This window comes from Oncorhynchus nerka, unplaced genomic scaffold, assembly GCF_034236695.1.
Source record: "Oncorhynchus nerka isolate Pitt River unplaced genomic scaffold, Oner_Uvic_2.0 unplaced_scaffold_1405, whole genome shotgun sequence".
In the NCBI taxonomy this organism is placed as follows: Eukaryota; Metazoa; Chordata; class Actinopteri; order Salmoniformes; family Salmonidae; genus Oncorhynchus; species Oncorhynchus nerka.
In genome coordinates, this window is record NW_027039912.1 from 18,777 (window position 1) to 32,672 (window position 13,896).

The 13,896-nt window shown below is 44.1% G+C and overlaps 1 protein-coding gene across 3 annotated transcripts in view; it reads left to right on the plus strand.

Annotated features, from left to right (window-relative positions):
* Positions 1-9,673: 9,673 nt before the first annotated feature.
* ppip5k1a (diphosphoinositol pentakisphosphate kinase 1a) overlaps positions 9,674-13,896 on the plus strand; it is a 50,009-nt gene continuing 45,786 nt past the window's right edge. For all 3 annotated transcript variants that reach the window (XM_065015499.1, XM_065015500.1, XM_065015501.1), the window contains exon 1: positions 9,674-9,779. The gene's annotated coding sequence lies outside the window, so the exon portion shown is untranslated. The remainder of the gene's footprint in view (positions 9,780-13,896) is intronic.

The following is a 13,896-nucleotide window of genomic DNA, read 5'->3' on the forward strand; positions in this document are numbered from 1 at the left end:
GGTCCTCCTTTTCCTGTAGTCCACAATCATATCCTTAGTCCTGGTTACATTGAGGGATAGGTTGTTATTCTGGCACCACCCGGCTAGGTTTCTGACCTCCTCCCTATAGGCTGTCTCGTCATTGTCGTGATCAGGCCTTTCGTCTCCAAACTTAATTATGGTGTTGGAGTTGTGTCTGGCCACCCAGTCGTGGGTGAACAGGGAGTACAGGAGGGGACTAAGCACGTACCCCTGAGGGGCTCCGGTGTTGAGGATCAGCGTGGCAGATGTGTTGATACCTACTCTCAACACCTGGGGGCAGCCTGTCTGTAAGTCCAGGATCCAGTTACAGAGGGAGGTGTTTAGTCCCAGGATCCTTAGGTTAATGCTACACACACATCACAGCTGCTGCTACCAGACTGTTATTATGATTGCTAAGTACCCTAGGCTGCTATACAATTTAAACACTTGACCCCCAACCCCCCCTTCCCAAAAATGGTGCCTTCCTGTGTTATACTGATGCTAACATGTTTATTCTATTCTACTGAGCCATTTACTTTGTTCGTATTCTTAAACACTACGTGACCAAAAGTATGTGGACACCTGCTCATCGAACATCTCATTCCAAAATCATGGGCTTTAATATGGAGTTGGTCCCCCCTTTGCTGCAATAACAGCCTCTACTCTAGATGTTGGAACATTGCTACAGGGATTTGTTTCCATTTAGCCAGAAGAGCATTAGTAAAGTTGGGCACTGATGTTGGGCGATTAGGCCTGGCTTGCAGTCTGTGTTCCAATTCATCCCAAAGGTGTTCAATGGGGTTGAGTAGTGATGCCGGAAGGGCGGGCAGGTGCGGGCAGCGATCTGTTGAAGAGCATGCATGTAGTTTTACTTGCATTTAAAAGCAGTAGGAGGCCACGGAAGGGGAGTTGTATGGCATTGAAGCTCATCTGGAGGTTAGTTAACACAGTGTCCAACGAAGGGCCAGTGGTATACAGAATGGTGTCGTCTGCGAAGAGGTGGATCAAAGAATCACCAGCAGCGAGAGCGACATCATTGATGTATACAGAGAAGAGAGTCGGCCCGAGAATTGAACCCTGTGGCACCCCCATAGAGACTGCCAGAGGTACCCCCATAGAAACTGCCAGAGGTCCGGACAACAGGCCCTCCGATTTGACATACTGAACTCTATAGGAGAAGTAGTTGGTGAACCAAGCGAGGCAATCATTTGAGAAACCAAGGCTGTTGAGTCTGCCAATAAGAATGTTTTGATTGACAGAGTCGAAAGGCTTAGCCAGGTTGATGAATACGGCTGCACAATAATGTCTCTTATCGATGGCAGTTATGATATCGTTTAGAACCTTGAGCTTGGCTGAGGTGCACCCATGACCAGCTCTGAAACCAGATTTCATAGTGGAGAAGGTACGGTGAGATTCTAAATGGTCTGTAATATGTTTGTTAACTTGGCTTTCAAAGACCTTAGAAAGGCAGGGTAGAATAGATATAGGTCTATAGCAGTTTGGGTCTAGAGTGTCTCCCCCTTTGAAGAGGGGGATGACCGCAGCAGCTTTCCAATCTATGGGAATCTAAGATGATACGAAAGAGAGGTTGATCAGGCTAGTAATAGGGGTTGCAACCATTTCAGCAGATAATTTTAGAAATGGAGGGTCTAGATTGTCTCGCCCGGCTGATTTGTAGGGGTCCAGGTTTTGCATCTCTTTCAGAACATCAGCTATCTGGATTTGGGTGAAGGAGAAGTGGGGAGGTTTGGGCGAGTTGCTGTGGGGAGAGCAGGGCTGTTGACTGGGTAGGGGTAGCCAGGTGGAAAGCACGGCCAGCCGTAGAAAAATGCTTATTGAAATGCTCAATTGTTATGGATTTATCAGTAGTGACAGTGTTTCCTAGTCTCAGTGCAGTGGGCAGCTGGGAGGAGGTGCTCTTATTCTCCATGAACTTTACAGTGTCCCAGAACTTTTTTGAGTTTGTACTACAGGATGCACATTTCTGTTAGCCTTAGCTAGCCTTTGCTTTCCTAACTGCCTGTGTATATTGGTTCCTAACTTCCCTGAAAAGTTGCATATCACGGGGCTATTCGATGCTAATGCAGAATGCCACAGGATGTTTTTGTGCTGGTCAGGGGCAGGTCTGGAGTGAACCAAGGGCTATATCTATTCCTGGCTCAAATTATTTTTGAATGGAGCATGCTTTTTTAAGATGGTGAGGAAGACACTTTTAAAGAATTACCAGGCATCCTCTACTGACGGGATGAGGTCAATGTCATTCCAGGATACCCGGGCCAGGTCAATTAGAAAGGCCTGTTCTTTGAAGTGCTTTAGGGAGCATTTGACAGTGATGAGGGGTGGTTGTTTGACCGCAGACCCATTATGGATGCAGGCAATGAGGAAGTGATTGCTGAGATCTTGGTTGAAAACAGCAGAGGTGTATTTGGAGGGCAAGTTAGTTAGGATGATATCTATGAGGGTGCCCGTGTTTACGGATTTGGGGTTGTACCTGGTAGGTTCATAGATAATTTGTGTGAGATTGAGGGCACCAAGCTTAGATTGCAGTAGCGTTATGCAGTAGCGTTAAGATTTCCCTTCACTGGAACTAAGGTGCGTAGCCCTAACCATGAAAATCAGCCCCAGGCCACTTTACAGTTGGCACTATGCATTGGGGCAGGTATCATTCTCCTGGCATCCACCAAACCCAGATTTGTCCGTCAGACTGCCAGATGGTGATGCATGATTCATCACTCCAGAAAATGCGTTTCCACTGCACCAGAGTCCAATGATGGCAAGCTTTACACCACTCCAGCTAACGCTTGGCATTGCGCATGATAATTTTAGGCTTGTGTGCGGTTGCTCGGCAATGAAAACCCATTACTTGAAGCTCCCGACAAACAGCTATTGTGCTGACGTTGCATCCACAGGCAGTTTGGAACTCAGTAGTGAGTGTTGCAAACGAAGACAGACCATTTTTACTTTCTATAAGCTTCAGCACTCGGCGCTCATTGCCTTCTTGAATCATGCAGAGATGGGCATCATGAGAGATGGGCGTCTCGTCATTGATTTTGTCGGAAAGGGGAGAAATTGTGGTTTACAATGGTATTGATATTACAGTTGATCTGGAAGTATTACGTTTTTTGGGTGCTAAAATAAGGTAAATTGTACGAACCAGCGCGATGTAGTGAGTTAGTTTACGTTAATCCACTTGTTCAACATGCAGACAAAGGAGTCCAAAAAGCTACCGCTAAACTTTGTTCAAACAAGTCAAACTACGTTTCTATTTAATCCTCAGGTATCCTAAAATGTAAATAAACTATAATATTTCATGCGGAAAGAAGTATGATCAATAGAAAAGTAAAATTAGTAAGCGCACGTCCTCTTCGTGGTGTGCGAACAGACAGATATTTTCTCAGACGGAAAGTTTTTGTAGGACTCTTCCTACAAAAACTTCTAATTCTTGCTTGTTTTTGAAGAAACGCGCCTGAAACAATGAACAAAGACTGTTGACATCTAGAGGAAAGCCATAGGAATTGCAATCTGGGAGCTGGAATTACATTGGACCCATAGATTTACATTGTAAGAGCCTGGGACCGCCCCAAAAAACACATTCTGGTTGGTTTTTTCTTGGAATTTCGCCTGCCATATCAATTGTGTATAGTCTCAGACATTATTCTTACATTTTTTTAAACTTCAAAGTGTTTTCTATCCAATGCTACCAATTATATGCATATCCTGGCTTCTGGGCCTGAGTAACAGGCAGTTTACTTTGGGCATGTCAGTCAGGTGGAAATTCAGGAAAATAGACCCTATCCCTAATAAATTTGGTTGCCAACCGCCATATAAAATCCACAGAAGAAGAAGAACAAGGAAGAAGGGGAGTGTGAGAGGGTTGGAGGGTTGGAGGTCGGAAATGGTGGCGAGTAGTGCGTACGAAATGGAGGAAATTGAGAAAAAGTTGGTGAAGCTCAGCTGTGTTGGAATGCGAACAATATGGGTGTCAGTTCTGATGGTTTGGAGCGAGGGATGAGGGTCAAGGACCGGAATTGTCGGTAGTGGAAAGACATAGGAAGAAGAGAGATCATGATACAAAAAGCAGTGGAGCTTTAAGTAAAGAAAGCATAAAGAGGGACAAGGTAGGAAGTAAGAGTAATGTGTTGGAGTGGAAAGTGGTGATAGTGTTTGATGAGACCACAGGGCCGCACTTAAACCCTATCCGACTAACTAATGCCGTAGAGAAAGAGGTAGGTGAAGTGAAATTAGCTTGATTAATTGGAAATGATAGATTGTTAATATTGTGTGGTAGCCAGGCTCAACAAGCGAAGATTCCGAAAATGGAAAATGTCAATGGGAAGAAGATTAAATGCGATGTCCTTATGCTAGATTGAGGGGAGCCATCACCGGGTCTCAATTTCTATGTCCACAGATGATATTAAAGAAAATGTGAAGGGGGGCAGAGTGATTGATACCAAAAGGTTGATCAGTAGGAAAGAGGGTAAAATAAGTGAAACCTTATCAGTGATAGCGAGGTTTGAGAAAGTCTTGCCAGGAAAAGTACAGATCCTTGGTTTCAATTTTAGAGAATTTGTCCCATATGCACTGGTGTGTTTTAAATGCCAAAGAATGGGACATGTAGCTGCTCAGTGTAAAGGAAAGAAAAGATTGCCAAGTGTGGAGGGGCACGTGATTACGGTGAATGTGGAAGCAATGTGAAGCTTAAGTGCTGTAATTGTGGGGAAGAACACAATGCAGCATTGGGTGAATTCCAGGTACAGAGAGAGGCTAGAGAGGTCAGAGATCTGCCCAGTGACATGAGCCTAACAAACAAGGTAAATAACTTCCATGCTCGCTTTGAGGAAAGTAACGCTGAAACATGCATGAGAACAACAGCTGTTCCGGATGACTGTGTGATCATGCTCTCCGCAGCCGATGAGAGTAAGACTTTTAAACAGGTCAACATTCACAAGGCCGCTGGGCCAGAAGGATTACCAGGACGTGTACTCCAAGCATGCGCTGACCAACTGGCAAGTGTCTTCACTGACGTTTTCAACCTCTCCCTGTCTGAGTCTGTAATACCAACATGTTTCAATGAAACCACCATAGTCCCTGTGCCCAAGAACACTAAGGTCACCTGCCTAAATGACTACCGACCCGACCCGTAGCATTCACGTCTGTAGCCATGAAATGCTTTGAAAGGCTGGTCATGGCTCACATCAACACCATTATCCCAGAAACCTTAGACCCACTTCCATTTGCATACCGCACCAACAGATCCACAGATGATGCCATCTCTATTGCACTCCACACTGCCATTTCCCACCTGGACAAAAGGAACACCTAAGTGAGAATGCTATTCATTGACAACAGCTCAGCGTTCAACACCATAGTGCCCTCAAAGCTCATCACTAAGCTTAGGACACAGGGACTAAACACCTCCCTCTGCAACTGGATCCTGGACTTCCTGACAGGCCACCTCCAAGTGGTAAGGGTAAGTAACAACAAATCCGACACATCATCAACACGGGGGCCCCTCACGGGTGCGTGCTCAGTCCCCTCCTGTACTCCCTGTTCACTCATGACGGCACGGCCAGGCACATCTCCAACACCATCATTAAGTTTTCTGATGACACAACAGTGGTCGGCCTGATCACAGACAACAATGAGACAGATTATAGGGAGGAGGTCAGAGACCTGACCATGTGGTGCAAGGACAACAACATCTCCCTCAGTGTGATCAAGACAAAGGAGATGCTTGTGGACTACAGGAAAAAGAGAACCAAGCACACCCCCATTCTCATCGACGGGGCTGTAGTGGAGCAGGTTGAGAGCTTCAAGTTTCTTGGCGTCCACATCAACAACAAACTAACATGGTCCAAGCACATCAAGACAGTCGTGAAGATGGCACGACAAAACCTTTGGCGTGGGTCCTCAGATCCTCAAAAAGATTTTACAGCTGTACCATCGAGAGCATCCTGACGGGTTGTATCACTGCCTGGTATGGCAGCTGCTCGGCCTCCGACCGCAAGGCACTACAGAGGGTAGTGCGTACGGCCCAGTACATCACCGGGGCCAAGCTTGCTGCCATCCAGGACTTCTATACCAGGCGCTATCAGAGGAAGGCCTTAAACATTGTCAAAGACTCCAGCCACCCTAGTCATAAACTGTTCTCTCTACTACCACACGGCAAGCGGTACCAGAGCACCAAGTCTAGGTCCAAGAGGCTTCTAAACAGCTTCTATCTCCAAGCCATAAGACTCCTGAACAGCTAATCAAATGGATACCCAGACCATTTGCACCCCCCCCCCCCCACACGCTGCTACTACTCTGTTATTATCTATGCATAGCCACTTTAACAACCTTACCTGCATGTACATAATTATCTCAATTACCTCAACACCGGTGCCCCCGCACATTGACACATTGACTCGGTACCTGTACCCCCTGTATATAGCCCCGCTATTGTTATTTACTGCTGCTCTTTAGTTATTTGTTATTCTTACCTCTTTTTTAAAAATTATTTTTAATTTTTAGGTATTTTCTAAAAACTGCGTTGTTGGTTAAGGGCTTGTAAGTAAGCATTTCACTGTAAGGTCTATGGGCATTAGGTGAAGTTCTAGGTCATTACATTATGGTCTCCCATACATCCTCTCTATGTGTAGGAGATAGTGGTTCTTTAACTCTTTTCACTTCAGCTTGAAGGCATCAGTCACCAGTCCTGTCTCAGGGGTCCAGGGCTCTGGACTGTTGTATTCGGCGTATGTGACAAATAAAATTTGATTTGATCTAGGATCAGTCGTGATGTATCATATGCAGAGGCCGTAAAACAGATTGGTAGAACTACAGTGAGGACTGATGGAGTTTACATGGATGTGCCGGTGGTAAGTGGACCTACTGTCAGACTGATGGAGTTTACATGGATGTACCTGTAGTAAGTGGACCTACTGTCAGACTGATGGAGGTTACATGGATGTACCTGTAGTAGGCGGACCTACTGTCAGGCTGATGGAGTTTACATGGATGTACCTGTAGTAAGTGAACCTACTGTCAGGCTGATGGAGTTTACATGGATGTACCTGCAGTAGGTGGACCTACTGTCAGGCTGATGGAGTTTACATGGATGTACCTGTAGTAAGTGGACCTACTGTCAGACTGATGGAGGTTACATGGATGTACCTGTAGTAGGTGGACCTACTGTCAGGCTGATGGAGTTTACATGGATGTACCTGTAGTAGGTGGACCTACTGTCAGACTGATGGAGTTTACATGGATGTACCTGTAGTAGGTGGACCTATTGTTGGGGCTGGTGCATCTGGTGGTCCTGGCATGGTTTCGAGGCCCGTTTAGAAATCTTGTGCTCATGAATGTGTGGTGTTAAAGGACACTGAAAATGAATAAAGTTAACTTCATAGCTTTTATTGTTAAGGTTGTCAGTACGCCTCGGGTTGTGGAAAGCACAAATGCTAGGTTGAAGGTTATTGTGGAGAAGGCAAAAGAGATAATGCGGGTAACAGATGTTACTGTTGGCATTCTGAAAAATCCTAAGGTTGGAGTGTTTCAGCATGATATAGATAAAGTTTAATGGGGTTGGGGATGGGTTTTTGGGAGAGGGGGGGGGTGTGGTAGAGGGTAGGGATTTATTTGGTTTCGAATGTTATTTTCATGATACTACAGAATTGGGCAGATCAAGATTGATAGTACATTCCACCACAGTAGGTGGCAACATGCACTTTAAACGTTTGTTTTCGGCCCCCATGATATCATAGAATAAGAAGATGTGTAGAAGGCGTATGATATGATGTGGAAGCAGGGAGTGTTAATCAAGCTTGATATTATGGGGTAGGAGGAAGAATGTTCAACTGAATAAAGGATTTCCTGTTTGGAAGGTCTATCCAGGTGAGGGTGAGAAAGTCACTATCAGGCAGCTACCTGGTGGATAATGGTACAGAACGGAACATGATTACTCCTCTGTTGTTCTCAATCATGATCAATTATGTTTACTCTCAGGTACCGCCGGATATTGGGAGGTCGTTACTTGCAGAAATGTGCCATACATCGTCAGGAAGCAATAGATGAGGTAGATCGGTGGCCATTAATGTGGGGATTCAGGTTCTCTAGAGAAAACTCAGACAGTGTTCTTTACCAGGAAGAAGGTGAGGTATGCTTGAGGTTGTATGGGAGAAACTTGGAGAGGGTGGGGGCCTTCAGGTTTCTTGGGGTATACTTTGACACTAGACTGACCTGGGCAGAACACATTGAGAGAGTGGTGGGAAAGTGTAAGAAGGTGCTGAATGTCTCATCCTACAGGCATGTTGGGAACATGAGCAAAGACAGAACACAAGCTTTGGGTGGGTAATACCCAGGCAAAGGAGATGGGACTGTATGGAAGGGAGTTTAGTCCAACGGTAGGTTTTCATGTAAAACCACCATGGCTACTCCCACCTCCAGTAGTTGATCTAGAAGTGTTGAGGAAACAGAGTGTTGAGTCATCTGATTTGTTTAACAGACATCTGTTGTTGTTTTTTTCCTTAACTAAGTAAGTTAGTTAAGAACAAATTATTATTTTCAATGACAGCCTAGGAACAGTGGGTTAACTGCCTTGTTCAGGGGCAGAATGACAGATTTTTACCTTGTCAGCTCGGGGATTTGATCTTGCAACCTTTCGGTTACTATTCTAACCACTAGGCTACCTGCCACCTCCTGTCCTTGGATATTGTGTATCAGGATTTTGTGGCCATTTACACAGATGGTTCAAAAGATGGTCAGCATTTGTAGTGCAGGAATGTGGGGTGGAAGTCAGGAAACGTATTACAGATCCTATGGCTGTATATATGGCAACATTGATGGCAATACTGTTGGCCTTGCAGTGGGTGGAGGAAGTCAAGCCAGAAAGAGTAGTTATTTGCTCTGATTCATGTGCAGTGTTAATGAGTCTCCAGTCCTTTAGATCACGTAGCAGACAAGACCTGCTTTATGAGGTGCTACAAACCCATTGCAGGATTAGACAGATGGGTATACAGATAAGATTTACTTGGGTCCCAGCCCATGTGGGGTGGAAGGGAACGAGGCAGTTGATGTACTGGCTAAACAAGCACTAAGAAATGGGGATGTTGTAGTTTCAATGAGCGAGGCAGAGGCAAAAAGACTGATATGGACAGTGATGGTGCAAAGATGGCAGGAGCAGTGGAATAGAGATACTAAGGGCATGCATTTATTTCAAGTACAGAGGAAAGTCGGGGAGGGGAGGACGGCAGGAAGGGACAGAAGAGAGGAGTCTATTTTTTACAAGATTAAGGGTGAGACACGGCAGGTTAAATAAGACTTAAATGTGACAGGAAAGCATCCAACAGGAAAGTGTGATTATTGCCAGGAAACAGAGAGTGTGGAGCATGTATTGCTACAGTGTGGGCAGTATCAGAGGGAAAGAGAGAGGCTGATATCTAGTATGAGGGAGAAGGGGATACATGGAATTATTTTAAACGGTGGATTGAGTAGAACGTCATTAGATATAGTCTCAAATATTTTCTATTTTTTTAAGAGCAACGGGGCTGTCAGATAGGATTTAGTTTCTCTCTGTCTCACACTCCAGTACAGTAGTTGGCGGTAATGCACCACAACGTTGGATGCCAACCGCCGATAATCTCCACCAAAGAAGAAGTAGTAGTAGTAGGTGGCGATAATGCAACATTATTGGATGCCAACCGCTGTTAAACCTCACCGAAGAAGAAGTGAGGTATTGCTTAAAAGCTGTCAAGGGGGAAAGAGGCGAAAAGACGTCAACAAAACGATATAGCCACTTCGTAAGTAACTTGTTGCTTAATTATCATCGACAGTTATATATTTGTTATAATGACTACAGTACTAGCTAGCTGAGTCACGGGGGGCGTTGATTACATACAAAAATGGCACGAATACAGGCTTGATTTACATAGCTAACTAGCGTTACCAGTCTTAGCTAGTACAGCAGGTTTGCAAACGTAGCTAGCTAACGTTACTGTTATGAGTTCAGCTATCTAGCTATGATACCAATGTTATTTACTATTATTATTGCTCTGTTATTCAAGATAGCCTAGGTAGTTAACTATAACTAGTATTATTCGAGGTGTTCGGATAAAATAGCTAACGTAGCTAGCTAATCTAACCTAGCTTGCTGATTTATTCACACTAACGTTAGCTAGTTTTGATCATGGTTTTGAAGCCGACAACAAATTAAGTCTTCTCTCCCTGCTCTGTGGATAAGATGGCCGAGGTTCAACCCTCACGTTGACACAACGACATATCAGGGCTTTACAAGAATAGGACAATCAACATCTCGCAAGATGTAACATTGATTTGATGAAAGACTGCTGCGTGCATCTGTGCATCTGCAACCGTTTACAACTCTCGTCAATGCAGGATGTGAGTGTTCACTTAGCCCTATAAATAGTATGCGAAATTCATTATATTAATAACAAATATTTACATTTGGATGTAATTGTTTATTTCTGTTATGCTTTAATATACTGTAATGACCTGACTAGATCATAAATGAACAATTGTCCAGACAGAGGCTTGAGTTTGCGAATTGACGGTTTATTAAACCAACTTTACACAGGCTACTGTTTGGGCCGTAGCACACGCCAAATAGATGACAGATAACCCACAAGCCAATCGTGACCTTCTCTTGTGAAGCCCAGACGTAAGAGAGAGAGAACAAAGGCTGAACCTGGTCTTAACTTCCAATGCTCCACCCCCCTGCCCAACCCCCCTCCACGCCACTCCGCCAACCACCAGGATGCCCGGCATCAGAACATTCCAGGCATTCCCGTGATTGGCAGATAGCAGGTTGATTGACATGTCGGACCCCGCGAACACCGGGTACTGGTCAGTACAACACAACCACCTCCTAGCCTAGCACATAACACACAGCTGTCTGTGCGGGTCGCTACAATACATTCATTACACACACAAAAAGACAATATGTAAATGTTTGAGTATCATGAATTTGATCATGAATCTCAGTTCCATTACACAAGTTATTGGATAAAGGTGTCTTATGTATGGGGGAGTACATTAAAAAAATTAATAATAAAACGTTAAATTGAGACTTTTTTTGTGTGTGGGGTGTAGTGTTCCCACACGGACATATCTCCATGTTACACTGCGTGAATATGGAAGACAGAGGGACCACCTGTGCTAATTAGCTATCTAGAATGCTCAGAACACCTGTGTGTAACGAAGGCAGCCAGAAACTTACTGAAAGATACTGTTGGCTGCAACTGATAAAGCTGGTTGAAACAGTGCACAGTAAGTGTTTTTTGCATTTGTGAAATAATTGATCTGATATTAAAGTAGAGGGCTTCTGTTTCTAGGACTGTATTGCAAGTGACAATTGATTCAAGTTTCGATGGAGTGATGGGCTGTTTTGGCTGTCAGAGCCAGTCTACCTCTGAAAATAACTTGGACATCTTAAGGAGCCTATCGTTACCCCTAGAGTACATCATGAGCTAGAATTTGGCATACTGTTTATAGGACTAGTGTTCTGTGCAGCCATCAAGTCAGCAACATCAGATTGTTTGTATATTTAGGTAGTGAGTTGGTACATTCTTTGGTTACCTGACATTGATATGGAACAAGAAATCTTAATTAGCAAAGATAATTTTGTTTTAAAATTTCAACTCTATTGGACTACCTGGATGCACCGCACAGGTACATAAAACCTATTTGTAAGTTTGTCTGAGATGAGTCTTACTGTTAGCCAGTGTAGCCTAATGACCCAAGAGAAAGGAATAGCTCTTCAATCCTCAGGTTGTTTTTAGCCTAAATAATCAATAATATTTCAACCGGACAATAACGTCGTCAATATAAAAGATAAACAAGAAAGGCACTCTCTCGGTCAGACGCATGAAAAAGCTCTGACACTTTAGGGCCCACCCATTCAGACTGCTCTTACTTCCTCATTTTTCAGAATACACGCCTGAAACCATTTCTAAAGACTTGACATCTAGTGGAAGGCAGAGGAACTGCAATTTGAGTCCTAAGTCAATGGATACTGTAATGGCATTGAATAGAAAACTACAAAACCAACAAAAATAACTACTTCCCGAATGGACTTTTCTCAGGTTTTCGTCTGTCAAATCAGTTCTGTTATACTCAGACACTATTTTAACAGTTTTGGAAACTTTAGTGTGTTTTCTATCCAAATCTACCAGCATATCATATCTTCTGGGCCAGAGAAGCAGGTAGTTTAATTTGGGCATGCTTTTCATCCAACATTCCGAATGCTGCCCCCTACCCTAGAGAAGTTAACCGGCTTACTTTGGTGTGCAGATTGATAGATTTGTGAAGATGAATCAACTGTCATTATGATTTCAGTTAGATTCTAGCCTATATGATTAGGCTATTTTTGAATGACCTCTGTTGGGGAACGTAGCCTAAACTAAAACATATATATGTGGTGGGTGGTTAGAATTGGATGTGAGATTTATTGTAGTCTATACGTGTCCTGCCGCTGTTTACCTAACTGTGCCATTACTCACATGGATAGCCTAAATTGTCTTTGAGCTTTTTCACGGCTAATAGTCACTATAACGGCATCTAGCCTACCATTAGTGATGATGGCCAATGTACCATGGACTTTGCTACTTTCACACAGTCAGCAGAATTTAGCTTTGTATGGGAGTTGGGGGCAGATATCAAACAGCAGTGTTCTGTTTGTGCCTAGCTTTCATTTAGTCAGTGCTGGCAAGTACAGGATTTTGTGTTAACATTTCTGTCTCTCTATGATGTGATTTTAATGCAGCATCGTTCAAGTAGGTAGAGTAATTAGACCTGACAGGTTCTACACACTCCCCTGCAGTTCCTCCTCTACCCCTACCTAGTCCCTATATTGTAGGTAATCACGTTTTAGGCTTCTCCATTTTCTTCGCTAGGTTTTTTGTTGTTGACATGTCCAGGCATGTAAGATGCTTTTGTGCAGTAATTAGGCAACGTATTTTGTAGCCTGACTATGCTATTCTATAATACTCAGCCAGGCACAGAATATTAGTAACAGTCTGTGAATAACAGCTCTCCTGATGGGAATTAACTGGCTGGATATTGTCTCTACAAGAGGCTTGTCTTCCAAAGTTCTGTATGATGTGGCAGGTTGTAATGAGTGGTAACAGCTAACCGAGAGCTTAGTAATCGGCCATGTAGGCCAGTGCTGCTCTGTCATGGGACACAGACCTGCAACCACAGTTCAGCGCTGATGTCAAATCATCCACAGAACACATACAATAGATGTGTTCTTCCTGAGGTTTTCCAATGCTTGATTACAGGGTTTTGCTGATGTCAGGGCAGGCAGTGTAACATTTAGTGTTTGGGGGGAATCGATGCGCCCTCATGCCACTGCTGTGTGCTCTTAACAGATGAGCTTGGTCACACTCTGGGGCGTCGGACGCAGTGTCCAGTTTTACAGAGCAATTATCAGTATGGAACTGGGCCTCTAGCCCCTCCCCCGTCTTAATATGGATGCTGTTGGGAATCCTATGGGCCAGTGGTTCCCAAACTTTTTATAGTCCCGTACCCCTTCAAACATTCAACCTCCAGCTGCGTACCCCCTCTAGCACCAGGGTCAGCGCACTCCAGTGGCGTACCCCCCTCTAGCACCAGGGTCAGCGCACTCAAATGTTTTTTGCCATCATTGTAAGCCTGCCACACACACACTATAGAATTAATTTATTAAACATAAGAATGAGTGAGTTTTTGTCACAACCCGGTTCGTGGGAAGTGACAGAGCTCTTATAGGACCAGGGCACAAATAATAATAATACATTTTGGTCTTTATTTAACCATCTTACTAATAAAACCTTATTTGTTCATCGAAGATTGTGAGTAACTTGTGCTTGAAAGGATGCTCAGAACTCTGCAATGTTGGGTTGTATCGGAGAGTCTCAG